The sequence below is a fragment of the Prionailurus viverrinus genome, chromosome X (assembly GCF_022837055.1).
Source record: "Prionailurus viverrinus isolate Anna chromosome X, UM_Priviv_1.0, whole genome shotgun sequence".
Classification (NCBI taxonomy): domain Eukaryota; kingdom Metazoa; phylum Chordata; class Mammalia; order Carnivora; family Felidae; genus Prionailurus; species Prionailurus viverrinus.
Window position 1 is genome coordinate 26834018 of NC_062579.1, and position 23016 is coordinate 26857033.

At 34.8% G+C, this 23016-nt stretch overlaps 1 long non-coding RNA gene across 1 annotated transcript; it reads left to right on the top strand.

The window, feature by feature from the left end:
- The first annotated feature begins 590 nt into the window (after positions 1-590).
- LOC125157695 (uncharacterized) lies at positions 591-22489 on the top strand. Its single transcript, XR_007149037.1, has 3 exons — positions 591-836; positions 13794-13798; positions 22479-22489. It is a non-coding gene; the product is annotated as an uncharacterized LOC125157695 (long non-coding RNA).
- Positions 22490-23016: the final 527 nt, after the last annotated feature.

The window sequence follows — 23016 nt, forward strand, 5'->3', positions numbered from 1 at the left end:
CATTATTCAAATTATGCTGGGTTTATTTATATAACATTTAAAATGTACAAAATGATACTTTTTAATTTATCTAAATACTTTTGAAATCTATGATTCTAAGCACCCTCCAGTTTATTTTTTTCTTCTATTTTTTTTATTTTTTTAATATAATTTATTGTCAAATTGGCTAACATACAGTGTGTAAGTGTGCTCTTGGTTTTTGGGGTAGGTTCCCATGGTTCATCACTTACATACAAAACCCAGTGTTCATCCCAACAAGTGCCCCCTTCAATGCCCATCACCCATTTCCCCCTCTTCTCCACCCCCCATCCACCCTCGGCTTGTTCTCTGTGTTTGAGTCTCTTATGGTTTGCCTCCCTCCCTCTCTGTAACTATTTTTTCCCCTTCCCTTCCCCCATGGTCTTCTGTTAAGTTTCTCAAGATCCACATATGAGTGAAAACATATATTTGTCTTTCTCTGATTGACTAATTTCACTCAACATAATACCTTCCAGTTCCATCCACATTGCTGCAAATGGCCAAGATTTCATTCTTTTTCATCGCCAAGAAATATTTCATTGTGTGTATGTGGGTGTGTATACATATATATACACCACATCTTTATCCATTCATCAGTCGGTGGACATTTAGGCTCTTTCCATAATTTGACTATTGTTGAAAGTGCTGCTATAAACATTGGGGTACATGTACCCCTAAGAATCAGCACCCCTGAATCCTTTGGATAGATTCCTAGTAGTGCTAATGCTGAGTTGTAGGGTAGTTCTAGTTTTAATTTTTTGAGGAACCTCCACACTGTTTTCCACAGTGGCTGTACCTGTTTGCATTCCTGCCAACTGGTGGGAAAATCCCATTTCTCCACATCACCAGCATCTGGATCCTGAGTTGTTCATATTAGCCACTCTGACCTGGTGTGAGGTGGTATCTCAGTGTGGTATGGTTTTGATTTGTATTTCCCTGATGATGAGTGATGCTGAGCATCTTTTCATGTGTCTTTTGGCCATATGGATGTCTTCTTTAGAAAAGTGTCTATTCATGTCTTCTGCCCATTTCTTCACTGGATTATTTTTTTTTTGGGTGCTGAGTTTGGTAAGTTCTTTACAGATTTTGGGTACCAACTCTTTATCCAAATGCATGGTGGTTCAAGAACATCCTACTAAAGAATGAATGGGTCAACCAGGCCACTAAAGAAGAAATTTAAAAACATATGGAAACAAACAAAAATGAAAACACAACCATCCAAACCCTTTGGGATGCAGCAAAGGCAGTCCTAAGAGGAAAATACATTGCAATACAGGCCTATCTTAAGAAACAAGAAAAATCCCAAATACAAAATCTAACAGCACACCTAAAGGAACTAGAAGCAGAACAACAAAGAAACCCCAAACCCAGAATAAGAAGAGAAATAATAAAGATCAGAGCAGAAACAATATAGAATAAAAAAAAAAAAACAGATCAATGAAACTAAGAATTGGTCTTTTGAAAAAATAAACAAGACTGATAAACCCCTAGCCAGACTTCTCAAAAAGAAAAGAGGAACCAAATAGATAAAAATCACGAATGAAAATGGATTTATCACAACCACTCCCTCAGAAATACAAGCAATTATCAGAGAATACTATGAAAAATTATATGCCAACAAACTGGACAACGTGGAAGAAATGGAAAAATTCCTAGACACCCACACACTACCAAAACTCAAACGGGAAGAAATAGAAAATTTGAACAGACCCATAATTAGTGAAGAAATTGAATCAGTTATCAAAAATCTCCCAACAAATAAGCTTTTCTTATCGTGTGTTCAGGAAGCCACTTTCTTCAGATCTAGGGTCAGGGTTAGGATTAGTGTATGTTCCTAGTATTTTGCAGTTCAGAGACTTCTCCAGAGGGTTAGGGTTAGGGTTTGGGCTACGGTTAGACTTAAGGATTAGAGTTAGGGGTTAGAGTTACGGTTAGGTTTAGGATAAGTGTTAGGGTATTTGCCTGGTATTTTGCAGTGCAGAGTCCTCTCCAGATAATAAAACTGACTTCTTCTGGGGTTAGGATTAGAGTTGGGGTTAGGATTAGAGTTAGAGTTAGGGTTAAGGTTAAGGTTAAGGTTAGGGGTTAGTTAGGGTATGTGCCTGGTATCCTACAGTTCAGAGACCTCTTCAGCTGTCAAACCCCAGAGTTCTGGGGTGTTAGACATGTATGCCAAAACATCTTAATGTGAAAGGTGAAAAGGTCAAGGTGTTTGACAGTAAGGTGTTAAGATGTTCGTAAGATCTGAAAAATTGACTTTCAGTGTATATCTTAGTTTTGAGCAAAGCCAATTTGAAGTCTGTTTTCTAAACACACACACACACACACACACACACGATTTAGCTGATTTGGGGACTCCATGAAGTCATTTGGAGAACAAATATATACCTTTGTCTTCGGTGGTTAACACCATCAAGCTATAGAATAGCAGGTGCCAGCCTAGGAAATAATTGAACTGCCAGGCAGAGCAGCAGCAATTCTGTGGCTCTGAGTGGTAAAAAGAAAGTGATGTGTATTTGTGCAAACATTATCCCAGCACGCCATTTTCAATGCTTGCTCTGTCAGCATTTCTTTCCCCAGTTGTACAAAATACTCAAGTACTACTGATGTATTTTCTTTTTTAAAGGACAAAAAATTCAGTTTTGGTTGAAGTAAAAAAAAACACCCATGCTTATCAAACTAAATGAGTTGGTTTGTGCATTAAATTTACAAAATGTGAAAATTTCTATCATAGCTCTTCCTTTGTGATAATATGCCTGCTTATCTCATTTTTGTTGGAAGAGACTAATATATTTAATATAAAATATAAATTAGAATCTAAAGTTCACAGTGGGAAGTGAAATTATTACAGTTTGAAGAATGGGGTGATATTTGTGAAATTACAGCTATTTATTACTGGACTTCATGTTCAAAGATGTCTCTTCTGATGGTGATTATAATCTTCGAGTGTGGGTGTGACTGAAAAGCAAATATGTGATCAGAATTTTAAGGTGATAATTTAACTTTTACCTAATATAACACTTGCAAAGTTCTGTTCTATTAGCAACTGTGTATTATTACAATATTTTTCTTTAAATAGAGAACTACTTAACTAGGTATTTCTAAGACATTTCATTTCTTTTATTTATTGTTCAGGAAGCAATGGCCTAAAGGCTCAAAGAATTCTCATATCTAGACAGCATTTGAATAAATCAGAAGGAAAAGTAAAAAAATCTCCCTTCCCCTAGCCAAGTAAATCCTTGAATACAAAGTTGACAAATGTTCTTCTTAAAGCAGCAAACTATCAGGCTGATCAAATTACTACTGCATTATGAGTCAAAGTATAATTTCTGAAGGATGTTCCAGTGTGACCTTTTGGATCTTCTTGTACCTCTCTTTTTTATAGTTTCTCCAATTTAGTTTTTTGAGCTGTTGCTCTTTCTTATCCATGTTTTCCTTCTATCGTGTATGTGTTGCTAAGAGTGAAAATGACTGCTCAACCAATTCAATTTAAACAAAGTGAATTATATTTCTATTGCCTTAAGTACCAGTTCTACAGTGAAAACTTACTCTAATCTCTCTGGCTTATTATGACTAGAAGACTTGGAAAATGTCTCATGTAATCATCTGCCTATAGTCACTAATGCTAACAGGTAGGCCCTGTCTCAGTTTCCAAAAGATTTCAAGCCTTGCTGGAGAGGGAAGTCATGATTGTGATCAATACTCAGTTGATCCGGCTGCTCCTGTAGTTTCACTTTATGTTTAACTTCCAGTAACCTGATTCTTTCCTGGGATCAAGTCCTCACCCTATGACTCCGTTTCTTATACGAACTCTATAATTAGTTCTGATCTTGATAAGCAACCCAGCACATCAAGGGATTCGTCAGGTTTGGGATTCTGATTTTCTCATGCTCCTGGCCCTGCCACTTGAGACCTGATTCTGAACCCTTAAACCCCAGGCCTTAGGGCTAGCTTCCTGTTTCCTTGCATCTGTTAACAAGCAATTGCCCTGTCTACTTGCAACATCTTAATATATTACCTCCCTGTAGATTCCTGGTTTTTGCCTTGTACACTAGCTATTATTGTAGCTCCTCAGGTTGACCAGTTACCTGTCAGTTTCTCTAAAGATAACTGTTCCTGTCTGGCTAGACTTCCTGATTTCACCAGCAACTTTTCCTCTGGTGAGTATATCTAGTTCCAGGTCCAAACTCTATAGGACTGGCCCCTGTCTTGCAATCAACCCTTCTATTGAAGAGCCATCCTAGAGAGAAAACCGAAATTTTCCATGCTAGCTAACACTATGTTCCAAGATGTCCCTGAAGATGGTTACCAGAAAATTTAATACTGTATACTACATATTTGTTCAGAACTTTCCACAAATCTTTTCTTCTCTGTGAAAATACAGATTCATATCTCCAAAATCCAGTAGACATAAGAGCTATAAAATTTTACATAAAATATGCACATTCTTTAAAAATATTTCTTTATTTTACCACGTGTAAAATTTATCTATCAGAAAAAGTACAGTCACATTTCTGCTTAATCTACTAAAACATGTTACCTATTTAAATGAGTCATTATAGGGGCGCCTGGGTGGCGCAGTCGGTTAAGCGTCCGACTTCAGCCAGGTCACGATCTCGCGGGTCCGTGAGTTCAAGCCCCACATCAGGCTCTGGGCTGATGGCTCAGAGCCTGGAGCCTGTTTCCGATTCTGTGTCTCCCTCTCTTTCTGCCCCTCCCCCGTTCATGCTCTGTCTCTCTCTGTCCCAAAAATAAATAAACGTTGAAAAAAAAATAAATGAGTCATTATAAGCTTGTCATGTAAAAGATATCAATTTAAACACCACAAAAGAAAACCAGTGCCTCCATCAACATGACATTCAAATTAATACATGAACTACAAGAGACAAAGAAAAAACATCAGACTTACAGAGAGGGAAAAAGTATGACCTCGTGCTTGCTTCTTCCAACATCAATAGATTTTTAAAATTGGAGTTAAGTTGAATTTCATTCACATTTTCAATCTGTGCTTGAACATATTTTTACCCAGAAAAATGAAGCCCTTTTCACACTAATTCCCTTTATCTATGTCATCTTCATTTATAATCTAATCTGATGAAGACATGTTACTTCCTTAAATATACTTCACATTATCCTCTCAAAATTTATCCATTAGCATCACCTGACATAAGACATGGGAAGTAAATGCATAATAATATGGTTCAGATTCATATCTCTATTTCTGAAATAGTACTTTTTAGGATTACACTAGGAAAATACTATGAAATAAAATATAAATTCTCAGCAAAAGCCCTCCAATTTCTAAAAATACATTCAAAATCAATGGTAAATCCTTTTGAGAGGTAGTATATCATGGATTTTAATAATTTGAGCAGGATAAAAATGGGTTAAAATCCTGACTCTACATTGTATTTGCTGTATAACTTTCGATAAGTCTTTCCTCCATTTCATCATTTGTATACACAACCATACTTTTGAAAAATACTGAATGAGCTAATTTATATAAACTGTTTAGCAGTGTGCCTAGCAGGTGGAAAATGTTCAGTAAACAGTAGCTAATATTATCATCTTATTATCAATAATCAGTACATTCCTATAGCCTTTTCACTTAACTTGTATTATAATATTCTAAAATGCTTTTGATGACACTTATACCATTTTATCACAGACACTGTGTGGGGATTTTTAATATGTAATCAGGCTGTGGTATTTTGCTTTGGCAAAAGAGTGTGTAGAGATATGTAGAAAAGACAAATGAAAACATTAAAAAGGTGCATTTTAAGTAATTTATTTCTTGACAATACATTCAGAGCACAGGAAAATCTATCCTTTTGTATGCATTCTTTTGAAACCTCTTGCCCAGAGAGGCTGCAGGACCATTCATCATTTCCTACTGTTTCTACATCCATCACATCTTTTCCCGCTAGTCTCCATACAACCTCCTTAGCTTTTCTGACTATAGCAACAAGCAGAACTAACCATGAAGAAATTCAGAGACTTGGGATGAGAAGCATAATGGCCAGCTATGACCTGAGGTCTCTATAGTCCATGGCCCTCAGAGTATTCTTATCTATCATGAGAAATATCTTATTATATCCCAGCTGTGCACAAGATTAGGCTAGGCATTAGAGAAAGAAAGTTAAATGGGCATAATCTGCCAGCTCTGTCATGCATCTTTAGGAGTTGATTATTTAGCATTTATCAAATGTCCCTTGTGCTGTCTCTGTCCAAACAAATCAAGGTCTCTGCTTTGAAAAACCTTGTGTCTTAATAAGGTCAAAAATAAAAGAGCTACAGTAGATATATGCAGGAGATGTTAGATATAGAATTATGTATTTTTGGTAAGGAAAGTAAACAAATAGAATACAATCCTCCTCTTTCTCTCCTGTGGCATTGTGGTATTGCTGAGTTAAAATGCTGACAGTGGAGAGAAATTCAAGATGATGTAGTGGTAGGAATTATTACAAACATATCCCCATCTCTCCCTTTATTCAGAGGCCCCCTTTTTAGTTCTCATTTTCTCTGTAAGTCAGAAAACTTGCATCAAACATATTTAATGTTCCCACAATTGTGCTCTGTTTGGGGTGGAGGTTCAACATAGGGTACAGTACCTACTTTCAAAAACCTAAGAATTCCTCACTTTAGGGAGGGAAGATGCATATACCTGAAATAACCAGAAAACAGTCCTAATGAAAATATTACATTCTATATGTTATCATATAGACAATAGGGGCTGAATGGGATTGGAAAATAAATTAGAGAAAACAGAATAGTTTAAAAATTATGGATTCAATTAAATTGCAAGTGACGTTTTAGTGTCAAATTTAAAACACTGTATAGGGTTATTTTCTTTATTTATCTTTAATTTTTTCTTTAAGCTGAAGAATAAGAGAATATTCAAGATTTGCAAATGCTATTTAAACACAAAAACTTGAGACTGATCTCCTCATAAAGTAATGAAGAAGAAAAGAGAAACAGAAGACTTTTGCATAGACTGATACACTTATTCTGACTAAATTATAAGGGTAGTGACTGATTGAAGATCTGAGGAAAAACCCACCTTTTAAGGATTGGGCAGAGGAAAAGAATCCAGGAGATAAGCCAGAGACAGTGGTCATAACAATCAGAGGAAAGTCAGGAGTACAGAAGCCCAGGATATTAATTTTCTATTGTTTTTATGAGACTGACGCGCTGCCCACTGTGCAAAGAGGGCTGCTGTATTATTTTTAAAATACTTTGTTCTTGTTGTTACAAGAGCATGTAAGATATACCCTCTTAGCAAATGTTTATGCATACAAGAGCTGCGTAACAAATTACCTCAGGTTTAGCAACTTAAAGCAATAGCCATTTATTCTATCACAGTTATGTTGGTCTGGGCACAAGGTCTCAAGGTCTAAAATCCAAGTATCAGCCAGGATGGTCTATTATCTGGAGGCTCCGGGAAAGAATCTGTGTCCAAACCCATTCAAGTTGTTGGTAGAGTTCAACTATAGCTATAGGACTGCAGTTACAGGACTGAGGTCCACATTTCCTTACTGGCTGTTGGCCAGGGGCCAACTTAAGGCTGTCTACATTCCTTCACCCATATCTACCCTACTCTCCACTCTATCTTTAAACCAGCATTGGAGAGTCAATTCCTTCTTTCACTTGGAATCTCTCTGACTTCCCCTTCTGAAACCAACTGGAGAAAACCGTACTTTAAAAGGGCTCACTTGATTGGGATAGGCCACCTGGATAATCTCCATATTTTAATGTCAACTGACTTGGGACTTTGATTATATCTGCAAGATCCCTTCAGAAGAGTCCCCATATTAGCGTTTGATTGAATAACCAAAGACCAGGAATCTTGGGATGTAGGCATCTTTAGAATTTTGTCTACCACATCTAATAACCCAAGAAATAAGACTTCAAGAACAAATGAATAAACCAAGTGAAAATAACTATGGGAGGCTAAGGGAGGTCAAGAACTAAGTAAAAGACACTGTATTGTTAATCTGGTAGAGAATGGTGACTTTTGAGTGAGCTAATTTGGCAGTGATGGAATTAAAGACAGTATGGGAAGAGAGATGAAATTGCAAAGAAATGAAAATTGAATGGGTGGTTGAAAAGGACAGACACTAAATACAGCTTAAGAAAGAGAAATCAAATCCTAGATATATTTACAACAATGTTGAAGAATTCCAAAGATGAATAGAAAACCTTAAAAAAGCACTTAGAAAAACATAACAAACTCGATTGTAATCATGGAAGCCAAAAGATGATGCAATGTTATTTACTTTAATTGCTCAGAAAAAAATTATTGTTAACCTAATAGTGTGTGCCTACCAAAACTGTCTCTCAACAAGGAGAGAAAAACAACACAAAACAATTTTAAGATACATGAAAATGGAGATATTTTACCAAAAATAAGCCTACACTGAAGAGACTTCTAAGTGGTCTACTTACTAAAGAAAATGCTTAACAGTAAAAAGAAAAAAAAAGACAAAGTGGACATATCTAACAAGTATTTTCTGTGTAAAATAAGAATAATAATAGCAACAGTAAGTGTAATCTGTGGAGCTTCAAAAAGGGCAAATGCAAAATACTTAATATAATACATGTCAAAATTGAGTTGATAAAAGTTAAAGGGTTTTAGAGTTTTTGCATTGGTCAGTAGGCATCTGAATTATTAACTTTAAATTGTGTTAAATAAATATTCAGAATAAAATATCAATTATAACCAGTAAAAGAAAATTGTTATATGCATTCAAAACCAGTAAAAGGAAAAATGATATGTGAAAGCAAACAAAAACAGCCTAATTAATCCCCCAGTTAAAAACACCAAGAAGACAAAAATAACTCAAAGAAAATGAAACAAACATAAAAGGAAAAGTAAATGTACAGAAAATAATCAGGCACTATCAGCATTCATTATACCTGTTGTCATATGTAAAATTTATATGAATAGAAACTTATACACCAGACATTTCTGGAGTACTGCTTATTGGGGAAAATCTATAAAAATAGAAGCAATAGCAGGTGTGCATGTCCTCTGTCACCCTTTCAATTCTAGGACAATGAGGAGAATTTCAGTGTAGGTTTCAGACTGGAAAAAGGTCCTTACACATGAGCTGTGGACCTTTTAAGTATCATTAATCCATGGAAAGCATTAAGTCCCTCCCTGGTTAGATCAGGAGCCAGTAACTACATCAGCAATTTGACATGGCAGAACCTTGGCTTTAGCCCTGCCCTGCAATCTCAGCATTCATAGTAGATAGGTAGCATTATCTGCCCCTTCTGGTTCAAGCCATGTGACTGCAGCCATATGATCTGTCAACATATCAGCAAGATCTGACATGCTCCCTTCATATAACCTGGGGCTGGGGTCCAAGCCGTAATATGTACCAGGAGTGATTTTCTTGGTCACCAGACCACAACTCATCTCCACAGAGCTTTATAGGCCTGTATGAAGTCAATTCTTTTCTTTCTAGGAACCAACCTCTAGAAGACCAATCTGGGATAAGCTAACTCTTATTTCTCAATAATATGAACTAAGGTTACTAACTAAGACACATATTTTCAGGTTATATAAAAATACCAAATTTCAGCTATAAGCTCTTTATAAGAACATACACCAAAAACCCAAGGTCAAGTAAAAATTAAAATTAAAATAATCAATAAATATATACCAAGAAAACACTAATGAAATTACGGTTGAGTCTGATACACTAACATCAGAAAAAATATACCTAAGCAGGTAGCTTTTCTATATATCAAATGAATATACTATGTATAGATAAAAGTGTCAGTTCTCTAAGAACATATTAAATTGTAATTCTTGTATGTGGTAAAACAGTCTTACAGTATGTGAAACTAAATTGGCCAGAATTACAAGTTGAAATAGACAGATACAACAACATAACAAAAGATTTCAATGTAACTCAGTTTCTTACAAGTCAAGCAGACAAAATATTAAGATACAGAAAATTTGAACAAAATGTTGACACAATTTACTTAGTGGTCATAAGCAGAACTCTGGAGCAACAAGTGGAGAATATTTAAGTACATATTGAACATTTAGACAAATGACCACCTAACCCATAAGGCAACTCTCAAAAAATGTCAAAGAAACGGTGTTATACAGACTACTTTTAAATAACTCATTCATCAAAAAAGAAATTGTAAGAAAGATTTAAAAAATACTTAACACTAACCAAAAATAAAATGCTGTATATCAAAAGATGTATTGCAGACCATGAGAATTTTTAAAACTACTATCAGATATCTAAATGCCAAAATAAAGTTGTACTAGTGAACTGCATAGGCAAATTCCTTTATTAGCTAGGAAAGGGTAAAAAATGCGCTGCTGTGATTCAAAATCTAGAAGCAAAAGGAAATGCTTTATCATTTTGATATTAAAAATGTACATGTTATGAATAAGGAAAAGAACATAAGGTAGGGAGGGTATGAAAGATAAGTGACAAAATTGAATATAATATTTGCATCTTAAATCACATACAGGGGGAAAATATTGCTATTAAATTAAAAAAAAAACTTCTAAGAAGTAAGAAGAAGAGGTCCAAAAACTTTAGAAACAAATATGTAAATATCATGGAAAACAGAACCAGCAATGGCCCTTAATCACATATATAATAAGAGAAATATAAATGGAAACTACAGTGAGGCATCATTTCTAAAAACAGATGAATGTTTTGAAAACATGCTGTTGTTGAGGCTGTGAGAAAACAATCACTTTCATACATTCCTAGAAATTTAAAACCATATCACCTCTAAGAATTTGATATTAGCAAATTATTAATTAGCAAAATTAAACATGCATTTGCCCCTTGACCCAGAAATTTCACTTGTAGGAATCTGCCCCTAAGATACACTCACAGAAATATGAATTGACTAACACACAAGGCTATTTATGTCCCTCCTATTTGCAAAAGCAAAAAAGTTGTAAAAAAGAAAAACAATGAAAGAAAGATGTTACATCATTTTGGGTACCTTTTGGGTAACAAAGGTATAAGAATTCATACACACACTCATACATATACACCCATATGTGCTAATATTTTCAGAAAGAAACAGTAAAGGGATAAACCAAATGTTAATTAGAAGAAATAGTAAACTTTAGATAGGAAGAAGACAAAATTGAGGTGGTGGGAAGAACAGGAAGGAAAGGTAGATGATTTTTAATGTGCTTTGTTTTATAGTTTTGACCTTAGAACGCTTTTCTTATTTTGTGTATTTGAAAGATAACATTAAATTTTAAAAAGTGAGGCAATCCCTAAAATAAAATTTTAAAAAAGTGAAACTCACTAATGTTACTTTACATGAAATCGGTAGCATAATTGCAAAGGTATTTTTTTCAATTAATTTAAAAATAGAATTTTGACTGAATATACTCCTAACTGGACCAAAGCTAAAGATCACTAAATCTTAAATTGCCCCTACTGATCCTGTTATTAAGTTATTATAATCTTAAAACTAGAAGCATATAAACATACTCCACTATACACAAAATAGATTAAAGCATTTAAGTAATATACTAATATCATTAGGAACCAAGATTTTCAGTAAAGACAAAGATATAAATCAAGTTCAATAAAATCCTGTGATTTCCATTTAAATGTGGGAAATCAGTGTAATGAATTAATTGGTAATTTATTTACTTACTTTCTTAGAACTTTTTTGTCAACGTTATATTTCCATTTTCTAATTTAAGAGCCCAGGGAAGAACAGTTTAACACCACTCAGTTAATTGTTGATCCAGTGGTGTGAGCCGTGGGGGCTGCAGACCAGTCTTCAGTCGGGCTGGCGAGTTGCATGCTCTGGTCTTCAGCAGGGAACCACCGACAGGCACAGAAGTCACCTGAGTCCCCTCGGACCCGGCTACAACCTGGAGTTTAGTAGCAATAAACTCAGGAGCTAGAGAGGTCCCTTTACCCTGGAATTCCTTCTTAGTCACAGACTGTTTAGCAGTGGCACGCTCTTCTTCTTCAGTCCCCGGAATCTCCGCCAAACTAGAGATCAGGCACAACCGCCACGGTGCTCACGCGAGACCGTGCTGCGCATGAGCAGAATCTCCCGCCCAGCGTCCGCCCCCTTTGACCCACAGAATGGGCGCTTGTTGTTGTGTGGGGTCACCGTGTCCACACAGCACAACGAAGAATCTCTGTTACACGGAACAATGGGAGGGAAGTTGACTTAACCCTCTGTGAGAGTCTAGTGATCGGCCCTGGGATGTAGTAACTTCTGGAAGTCACGGCTCCCAGAAGGCTGCCTGGCTCTGACGAGTGAAGTTTCCAGGAGTGAAGTGGCTAGCATTTGAAGTGGCCCCGCTGGCAACTACAACTTAAACTACAGCCTGCTGGCAAGTGTTCCTGAACGATATATTGACAGCACCTGGACTTTCAGTGGCAACAGTGGCCTCAGCTGCCAGCAGAAGGTTCTCAGGTTCTCTTCAGACGTATGATGTAGGTGCCATCACTTTTCCTTTTGTAGATCGAGGCTAGTTCCATCTAAGAGGGTTCCTGCTGCAAGGAATTTAAGGACATCCTCCGTCCTCCTCCATTCTCGAGGAGGCCTCAAGGTCCAGACGTTGTGAAAGTTTCACTTCCTGACAGGAACCCGAGATAATGCCGTATGGACTCCCCTCTGAGTAGCACGGAAGGGTAGAATTTATTTTTTTTTCTTTTTAAAATAAATTAAATACATGTCTCTTAGCTCTCTACTGAGATGCTCAAAAAAACTGTGGTAGGGGCGCCTGGGTGGCGCAGTCGGTTAAGCGTCCGACTTCAGCCAGGTCACGATCTCGCGGTCCGTGAGTTCGAGCCCCGCGTCGGGCTCTGGGTTGATGGCTCAGAGCCTGGAGCCTGTTTCCGATTCTGTGACTCCCTCTCTCTCTGCCCCTCCCCCGTTCATGCTCTGTCTCTCTCTGTCCCAAAAATAAATAAACGTTGAAAAAAAAAAAATTTAAAAAAAAAAAAAAACTGTGGTAGTCCAGTAGAAAATGCAAACTTACGACCCAGATATAATTTCCAAATATTATTTTCCACTGAAAGGAACTACCAGGGCTCCTTGCAGGTAACATGTGATTCCAAGCTGTGATCAAATATATCCAAGGTGAGCCTAGTCATCTTGTCATTTCTGAAATCCTACACCTAATCTCTATCACAGACTATAAAAGAACATAGGAGTCAAGGTGAAGAGACTCCCATTAGCCAAAGATAGCACAATTTGAGCTTCAAAAAGAATAAATACTGAGATGTAGCAAATCTTTTAAAATTGGTAATGACATGTATTAACATAATTATACTTAATCCTTCATTATTCCAATTTTGAGATTTTAAGCAGCTCATTATTCAGGAAATTCATACATAAGGTAAAATAATCAATGAGACTTGCACAGCACTGCTCATGAAATATTCTTGCCAAAATAAAATAAAATAAAATAAGATGAAATAAAATAAATTGAATCATTTAGACATCTGGGTCTAACTAACAGTTGCAGGAAATTTTGACAAATAAGAAAATACAATGGGAATTTGAAACACACAAAATAGAAACAGTATATGAAAATACAATAAGCCAAAGAATTTAGAAGTTAGGAAATAATAAATATAAGATCAGAAATTTATGAAACTCAAAAAAAGAAATTTGTGGGGCGCCTGGGTGGCGCAGTCGGTTAAGCGTCCGACTTCAGCCAGGTCACGATCTCGCGGTCCGGGAGTTCGAGCCCCGCGTCAGGCTCTGGGCTGATGGCTCAGAGCCTGGAGCCTGTTTCCGAGTCTGTGTCTCCCTCTCTCTCTGCCCCTCCCCCGTTCATGCTCTGTCTCTCTCTGTCCCAAAAATAAATAAACGTTGAAAAAAAAAAATTAAAAAAAAAGAAATTTGTGAAATTCAAAATAAATATACAATGGAGAGAATCAACAGGATAAAAGTTGATTATTAAAAAACATTAAAACACTGGTAAAATTAATTAAGAACAGCAGCACATATAAACAATATGAAGGAGGAAAAGGGGGAAAACAATAAGTAGAGATAAAACTCAGATTACAGAAAGAAAAACAATGAAGAATTTTATGACAATGAGCTTGAAAAAAAAGACAAAATGGTCAATTTCCTGAAAAATAATGTTATAAAAATTGACTCAACATTGTCTCATCACAAATAAATTGAATCAGTATTTTAAAATGTAAAACAATATCCAACACAAGGCATAGGTAGTTTTTAGCCAAATTTTATCAAATTGCAAAGAAGCGATAAATGCAATCTTATGAACACATTTTTAGAGAGTACAAAAAAAGATTACTCCCCAATTCGGTTAATGATGAGACTATAACCTCAAACGCAAAACCTCACCATGGCAGACTGAGAAAGAGAAAAAGAAACTGGAGAACAAAGCACTTTTTAATATAAATACAAAGATCCTAGATACAATGTTAGCAAATTAAGCTCAGCACTGTAAAGAAATATAATAGTGTACATCATGACCAGTTGCTCTTTTTAGAGCTTTTCAAGATTGTGTTGTGTTTTCCTAACAGTACTCTAGTTGCCATGTTAAGAAGAGACTGAAATGGAGGAAGAGGCAGAGGTGGGAGAGCAGCTAGGAGTTGGGTTGCCAGATAAAATTTTTATTGGCAAAATCTGGCCACTCTAGGAGACTATTGCAATAATTGAGATGAGGTGTGTTGTTGGCTTGTACCAGGTTGGTGGTTAGGCAGATGGTGAGCAGTGATCAGATTCTGGAAACATTTTGATATTAAACTCAACAGACTTTTTTGATGGTTTGGATATGGGTTATTTTCTATCCTTCTGTCTTTCCCCACTCTGTTCTAGGCCATTGTCATCCCTAACTGCAATTCTGAAACAGCTTCCAAATTTCTGTTTTCTGTAGCCCTATCCCTTTACAGTCCCAAATTCCCGTCTAAGTAATATTTCTAAAAATGCAAATCTGATTATTCACTACCAAGTCCTTTCAATGATTTAGTTTTGCCTGTTAGATAATGTCTGACTCCTAAAAATAGATGACATTCGCTCTGCAAGGCCATCACATCACCCTCTGTCTGGCTAAGTCCTATTCATTCTCTAATTCTTAACATAAATGTGGCATTCTCAGGAAGACCATCACTAAGACAGGTCTGTACCATTGCGATAGGCTCTCATAAAATTCTCGTTTCTCCTACCATACCATTTATCAAGCACTATTATTATTTATTTAACTGGATGTTTTCTCAACTGTTTTTGTAACTTAGGGGAGGAGAGACACATAAGTATCTTGTTTATTATTGTAACCCTAGACCTTGAAGAATATTTGATGTGGAGTACATAAAATAAATATTTTAAATGAGTTATTAATAAATTCATTAATTATGTATTTGCATTTCATATTTGCACAAGGATTATTGAGACCTACAAAATAGCAAATGCTGTGCTTCATAACAGCACACGACAAGATGCCACTAATTATTTACTAAAAATAACTACATAGAATGAGTTTTTTAACTTCAAATAGAAACTTATATAGACTTCACAAAACATAATTTTAACATTGTACATTTTAACGTTTTACTTTAAGAATTACTTCAGTCTCTCATTAACTATTACTTACTTCATTTCTACAGTATGAAAATAAAATGAACTTTTATATCTATATATTTTATGTCTCTACCTATCAGTAAGATGACTAAAAAGAATAAACTCATTAGAGAACATTTCTTTCTATTACTGTAACCAATAGTGAAAAGCAATGAAGTGATGCTAAAATGGAAGTCAATGAGGCATAAAAATTATAAAAGAAAAAGGACCATATTTAAAACTTTGGGGAAGGGTTAATAGTCTGAGTGTTCATGTTACTGATAAACTCAACTTCACATCAAAAAATAAGATTTCATAACACAAAACCAGAAATATTGTGAACTTGTGGCCTTTTTAGAAGTAGTGACTTTTCTAGTTCTGGCTTGAATTTGACCCACTATTACTCTTACGTATTTACCAGACTTACTCATGTGGAAAAACCTTATATGCAGCGCCCAATGCCCAGAATTTCCTTTATACAACTGTTTTCTCTTCCTTTGTCAAAACGAACTAGCACTTCTTAGATAATAGTTGATCTTGTGACCTAGAATATATTATGACTGCTCAAAAATGAGGAGGATTTCAAAGATAGATGGGATAGTGCAAGCACATATGAACTCAGTTAAAATGGATTCTCATTGTCTAAGTTTTAACAATATATGCATAACAGAGAAAATGCTACTATAATTATTTTGAACAAGTTGAGTCTGTAAATAAAAGCAAGACTATTTATTTATAATCATAAAAAATTTAGTATGAAGTTTAACAAGAAAGTTATAATACAAATAAAAAGTGATATAGTAATTTTAATTTAATTTAGGAGTTAATTTTAATGATATGTAATGCATATAATATTTTTTTTTCTATTAAGTAATTCTCTTTTTATGAAGAGTAGCCTTGTACCTTTCTCAATATTTGCTACTGCAAGCCAAATTGTTTAGGAAAATTAAGATCCTACAGAACCAAATTGATTATAGCTGGTGTTCTCCCACCATATATAGGAAGAAAGAAATTTCAACTGGTTTTTCTAAGACAAAGAATGGACTAAATATCATATTTCTCACTGAATAGTACATGAAATCTCTGAATGACAAAATTAAATATAATTAGATAATGATAAAGATTTCTTGTTTCCAATAATGATAACAGACTAGGTCAATATACAACGTTTAATTGGCACCAGACTATAAAGCATTGGACAAATGAGAGTGAAAGCTAACCAGGGTATAAGGTATCAAAAAAGAAAGAAACTTAAGAGAAAGACGTAAGTTTGACATAATTACTGAAGCTTTTTTATTAAAAGAATGGGACCAGGAATGCCAATGTGAATTATCTTAAAGGCCACAACTATATCCCATGCCCCACTCAAGAATTAATTAGCTGATATCCAGAACCTGCAACTTGAAGTGGTCTTCTTGCCATTTGGATTGTTTCCTACCTAAATATGAGGATGACTATAGCTGTAAACTTCCCAAGTCTGCTTGTTGAGACAGAATTTCTCTGTTTCATTAGAATAACTTCCTAAAATTGAAAACACTCCATCAGAAAAAAATTTAAATATTTGGATAAAGTTTGCCAAAATTTCATTCAGAAAGTCCGTAACAATATACACCATAAACATTAGTGTATAAGAGTGATTTTCCCACAGTTGCCTGCCCAGTGCCTATTCTCTTCTCACTAACAGAAAGCACATTTCATTCCAGATGGCAATGTGTTCAGCCCAAAACTGCATTTCCCAGTGATATTGCACCCAAGAGTGAGCAGTGAGTTGAAGCATAAATCGGGTAAGTCTTCTGGATGCTCTCTATTCTTCCTCCTTCTCCTGCTTGGACTAAGGACATGAAGTAGGGCTATAGCAGGAATTCTGGAGCTGAGGAGAACCTGAGAATCAATATCACTTGCTAAGGATGATGATAACCTTGGAACTACCAAATCAAGCCCTAGATTGCATACACATGTAACTTATTTTAGATGAGAAAGGAAGAAACTTCTATATTATTAAAGCCATTTATTATATATATATTCTTTCAGGAATCCTATTTTTAATTGTGTTGACAAAAGTATTTATTCTTAGTTTAATTTTAAGTTCTTTCAGGGCTTAGTACCAGTTCATCTTCACCAGGCTTATGTATTTGTGAGCTTTTTTCTCTGTCTTATCCAGTTGCAAAGTTTTTAATAAATCCTAGGTGTGATGACACACACACATTATCTCTGAGAACTCTCGTCAGAAATCCAGATCCAGCTGCTTTCTTGAAATCTGAGATTTTCATTTAAATGTCTCAAAGGATACTAACACTTAAAAATTCCCCACCCTATACATGTAGCCTTCTCCCTAACGATGAACACACCTCTTCTAACATGTTTTATCTTAGTGAAAAGATATTTATGTCCAATAAATCACATACATCAAAAACCTAGTCTTTCAGTCTGGTACATCTTTTTCTCGTGATGAGTTAATTCATTATCTCTGGTAATGCACAAATAAAGTAGTGTTATAGATGGCTTCCCTATATCCAAATTGTCCCCTTTTAATCTATTCTTAAGTACTTCAACCAGTGTGAACTTTTAGAAATGTGAATTTGAAAATGTGCCTCATACATGGACAACACACACACACACACACACACACACACACACACACACACACACCTTAAATCAGTCAATGATTTCCCATGATTTTCAGATAAAGACCAAAAAAGTTAATATGGCTGATAAGGCCATGCATGTTCCAGTCTCTACTACTACCCATGCATCATGTAGCACTATAATCCTCTTTTCTCCTTTATAGCCACAGTAGCTTCTTTCACTTCCATGACCATATCATGGTTACTTTCTTCTTAGGATCTCTGACAATACTTCCCCTTCATCCCAATGACTCTGATTACTACTACTCATTCTTTAATTTTCAACACAATGAAAACTTTCTGAGGGATCCTTTTTGATTCCCTCTCTGGGTCGTATCTCCTGGTTATCTCTCTAGCACTGTGTAATACAAGTATCACCTTCTGTCTAGTACTGTGTGAAATTTGACCCACATTTTTATCCTTAATGCCTAACATAGTGTCTACTGTGATAATGGCACTACCATTAAATATTTGATGACTAAATTAATAAATAATCTGTATTTGTGCTAGCTAGAATTTATCTTCATGTGTTTCTTATGAGAGAACATGTGTGGTTCATTTTCTCTGCTCTACACACAGAACTGACAAACCACCTGGCATATAAATATTTTTTACTTTCTTTCTCTTTCCAAATACTGTGGATTTTACTCTCTTCTGCATTTATTATCAGAAGTTTCAAGGGTCATTTTTTATGCCTTGGAGTAAGACTGATTTTCTGCCTCCTTGAGTGTAGAATTATTAATTTTTTTCTTAAAATATTTTACAAATTCACTAGGATAAGATGAGGTATTTTCTTGGTAGACACTTTGTCTTATAAGTCAAACCTCTCTTCAGTTGTATAATGTTTTCTTAAATTATATCTTATATTGATGTTTTTTCATTACCCTTTGGTTTTGATCTCCTTGGGAAGATAAATGTTCTCATTCTCTCTTCTCCATGTCTTATCCTGTAGTTGATGATTGTCTTCCTCTTTTTTTGTTACTCTGTGTTCAGGGGAAATGTCCTAGGTTTGTCCTCCACAGGATAGATTCAGTTTCTGTAACACCATCATTCTGCTTCATTGTTTTCAAGACTGAATTTCAATCTGCAGTATTAAATCTTTGCCATGTTGCCTTATCTCACTGTACTCTCTATTCCTTTCTTCCTGACTTTGAAATCAACTCAATTTTGATCATGATTGGTATTTTCTTTATAGCTTTCAACGCTGTTACTGAGAACATAATTCATTATCAATTTCTTAAAACTAATTTCTGTTTATGTGGTACAGCTTTCTCCCAAAGTTGGGTTTTTGTTTTGTTTTGTGATTGTTGTTTTGTGACTTGTGATATCTATGAAATAGAAGATATAAAACTTAATCTGTCGTTAGGTCAGTTTCAGGTCTAAATCAGTGAATTCTCTGTTCTTATAATAACCATGAGATTACTATTAGAATTATTTACTTAATTTTCAAAACAAAGAGAGAACTGATTAGCCCACCCAACAGCTGGTGCAAAAGAGTTTTTATTGTTGCTATTTTGTAATTGTAAGTTTTCCTTTTGTAATGTAATGCTGTTTGTAATGTGTTAAGTTTTCTGATCTAAGGAAGGATATCGGTTTCACTGCCTGGTTGGTTATGTGCCCATGAGGTAGAGATCTGTTTCTGGATATTCTTAGAAATTCTTTTTTTCTTTCATTAGCAGACATGGTAAATAACTACATTTTCCAAAGGACATCATTCCAATAGTTCTCTAATCTCAGAATGAGACTGATTGTAGAATGAGAGACATGAATGGAGCAGATTGGGGAGGACAGATGATACAGTCCTCTCTTTTTGAGGGGTAAAATGAATCAATTTAACAAATAGATGAATGGAAGTTTTTATGGTTTCCTCTTCCCTCCATATCTCTGTTGCTTATACAACATTCTGCCTCATGAGCTCACTTATACTTTAGTAAATAAAAATATGTCTTTGAGCCTTGTAGATTAAAGATTCTTAGTTTCCAATGCTGTTAAAAGTCTGAAACTTTTGAGACACCTGGGTGACTCAGTTGGTAAGTGTCCGACTTTTGGTTTGGTTCAGGTCAAGATCTCCTGTTTAGTGAGATCCAGCCCCATATTGGGCTCTGCACTGACAGTGCATAGTCTGCTGTGGATTCTCTCTCTCTCTCTCTCTCTGCCCCTCCCCTGCTTGCTCTCTCTTTCTCTCTCTCTCAAAATAAATAAATAAACTTTTTTAAAAAAGTCTGAAACTTTTTGGAAGATTTAATGTTTATTCCAGTGGTTGGAGAACAAGTTAGTGATCAGTCTGCCATCATAACTTGAAAATTCCTCTTTAATATCTGCAGTGTTCTCAAGGAGAAAATTATTACAGATTCTAAAGACTAACTGACAAAGACTCTTTTGGTACAAAAATAAATGTCATGTAGGAACCACCTATTAATATTTTAATTTTTTTCTTTTTATGTACTTTGAACTAAAATTTAAACTCCAATAATATTTTTATTACTTATTATTTTATTAACAGTTCAAAGTAATAATTTGAATGTTAATATGTACTGTAGGTGACAAAAATATATATTCATTGGCAATATCAGATCTTCTGTTTCACTTTATCAACTGTATACTGATTAGTTAATATTTGAGGGAAAATGAGTGTGTTTGATCACTGGGTATTGATGGTGAAATGATGCAACTTAATAACTTATTTTTGTGCTGGTAATATTTTATTTGATCTCACTACATAGAAGGCAAAGCCTCCTAGAAATCAGAATGTGATTTTTATATATATTTAATGATTCTTCTACATTAACTGCCTTTGATTATATTTTTCTTAGTAGAAGAAAATGTTATACTTCTATTACCAATGTTGTTATAGCACATATTCAAAAACCAAACTCCTGCTGCTATAATAATTAACTTAAATGTGTACAGTTTTGTGGGAATTATTTAATTATTCAAAATTCATAATTGTTCACTGATACAAAGTAGAAAAAACTATTTTTTTAAACTTATTTTGTTTTCTAAAGGGTTTTGATAGAATAGGTATATTAATAATATTTTGGCAATCATTTCAGAGTTTTTAAAACTAGATTTTTCATGAGTTAGATATAGATGATATTAATTTTTAATTTATACTTTATCTGCTTAACAACAGAATATGAGAGGACCTATAAAAATAGATAAAAAAGGACCAAAATAGAAAGAAAAAACTTTATGAATTATTGAATTTGTAAGAAGGTAATATTATAATGACAAGGGGTGACAATTTCTGTCATTTATTAAACATTAAGTTTTGCTAAAGTAAAATAAAAAAATAAAATCAAGATGAATCTAACATAAAAATATAAATTCAGAACATATGAATCTCATTATGTAATAAAAGGGAACATCAAATGAAAGATGCCTAGACCTGTTTCAAAATTTTTTACATTATCATAGTGTTAAATGGACTTAAATAAGTCCCACCCATTCACTCATTCATCTACTTCGTTCAATTATTTAACATATATGTATTGAGCAGTTGCTCTGTACCAGACACATTTATTAAGTGATAGGTTATAGCAGGAAAACAAAGTACAAACAAAAATCTCTGACCTCATGAAGTTTATACTTTATTAAGGAAAACAGAACATTAACAAATCAAAAAGTAAGATATATGTTATATGTTGGTAATTGTTGAGCAGTTTAAGGACTACAGGCTGGAGTCGGGGAGGTATGAGTGTTCAAAATAAGATAGCAGAGGACCTTATTCTCATCCACATGAAATGAAAAAATACTTTCTCACCTGTAAATAATTTTGCCTGCTGACAAGGTCAGTTTTTTCTCTTACAAGCAGCTTTACATTAGTTCACGTGTCTTAGCAAATGGTTGATGAAGACCCCAGAATTCCATCTTACAGAATACGGTATACCTGCTTTACACAGGAAATTTATAAGTGCAAGTGTCTTTAGTGATCCACCTTGTCGAGAGGAAAATTTCAGTATTGCTCCTATGGGGAGAAAAATTCAGATATTGTGCAAAACCATTTCCCAGGGACCTGTGAGGTTTGAGTCACCTACTAAATATACATTGAAATAACAAATTGCTGCATTGGCTTCATTAGTATTCATGATATTACCTTTGGAAAATATCTACCAAAAACAATTTTGACTTTGGCAGATTTACTATTATTCTGTCATTTCTGAAAGTAATTGGAAAATAAGATTGGTTATTTCTAGAGACAATTCCTGGTTCATAACGTTAAGACTATTTAATCTATGTTCAGAACACCTGTCATCCTCTTTGCTATTATAGGATACACATCTAATTATTTTAAAGTATGCACAAGAAAAGTTAAATATAATTCAAAGTAAAAGGAGACTAAATTTTGGCCTTATTTTCTTCTGTATGATATTGAAGTCTTATGAGAATACCCATATAAATTCTTATATTTATATTAAAATGCAAGCTTACATGATTACCTTATATGGATCAAAGTATTACTTATAGAAAGTTAAAGATGATTTATACAAATATAAAATAAACATTTCCTATTAAATTTTTTTTAATGTCTGTTCATTTTTTGAGAAAAAGACAGAGTGTGAGCAGGGGAGGGGCAGAGAGAGAGGGAGACACAGAATCCAAAGAAGGCTCCAGGCTCTGAGCTGTCGGCACAGAGCCCGAAGCGGGGCTTGTACCTACAGACCTCGAGATTGTGACCTGATCTGAAGTCGGACACTTAACCCACTGAGCCACCTGGGCACCCCTAAAATAAACATCTTATTCAACTCATTAATTAATGAGAAAAACTACTAAGATGGTAAAAACTGGCTCCAAGAGCATTTCATGAAAA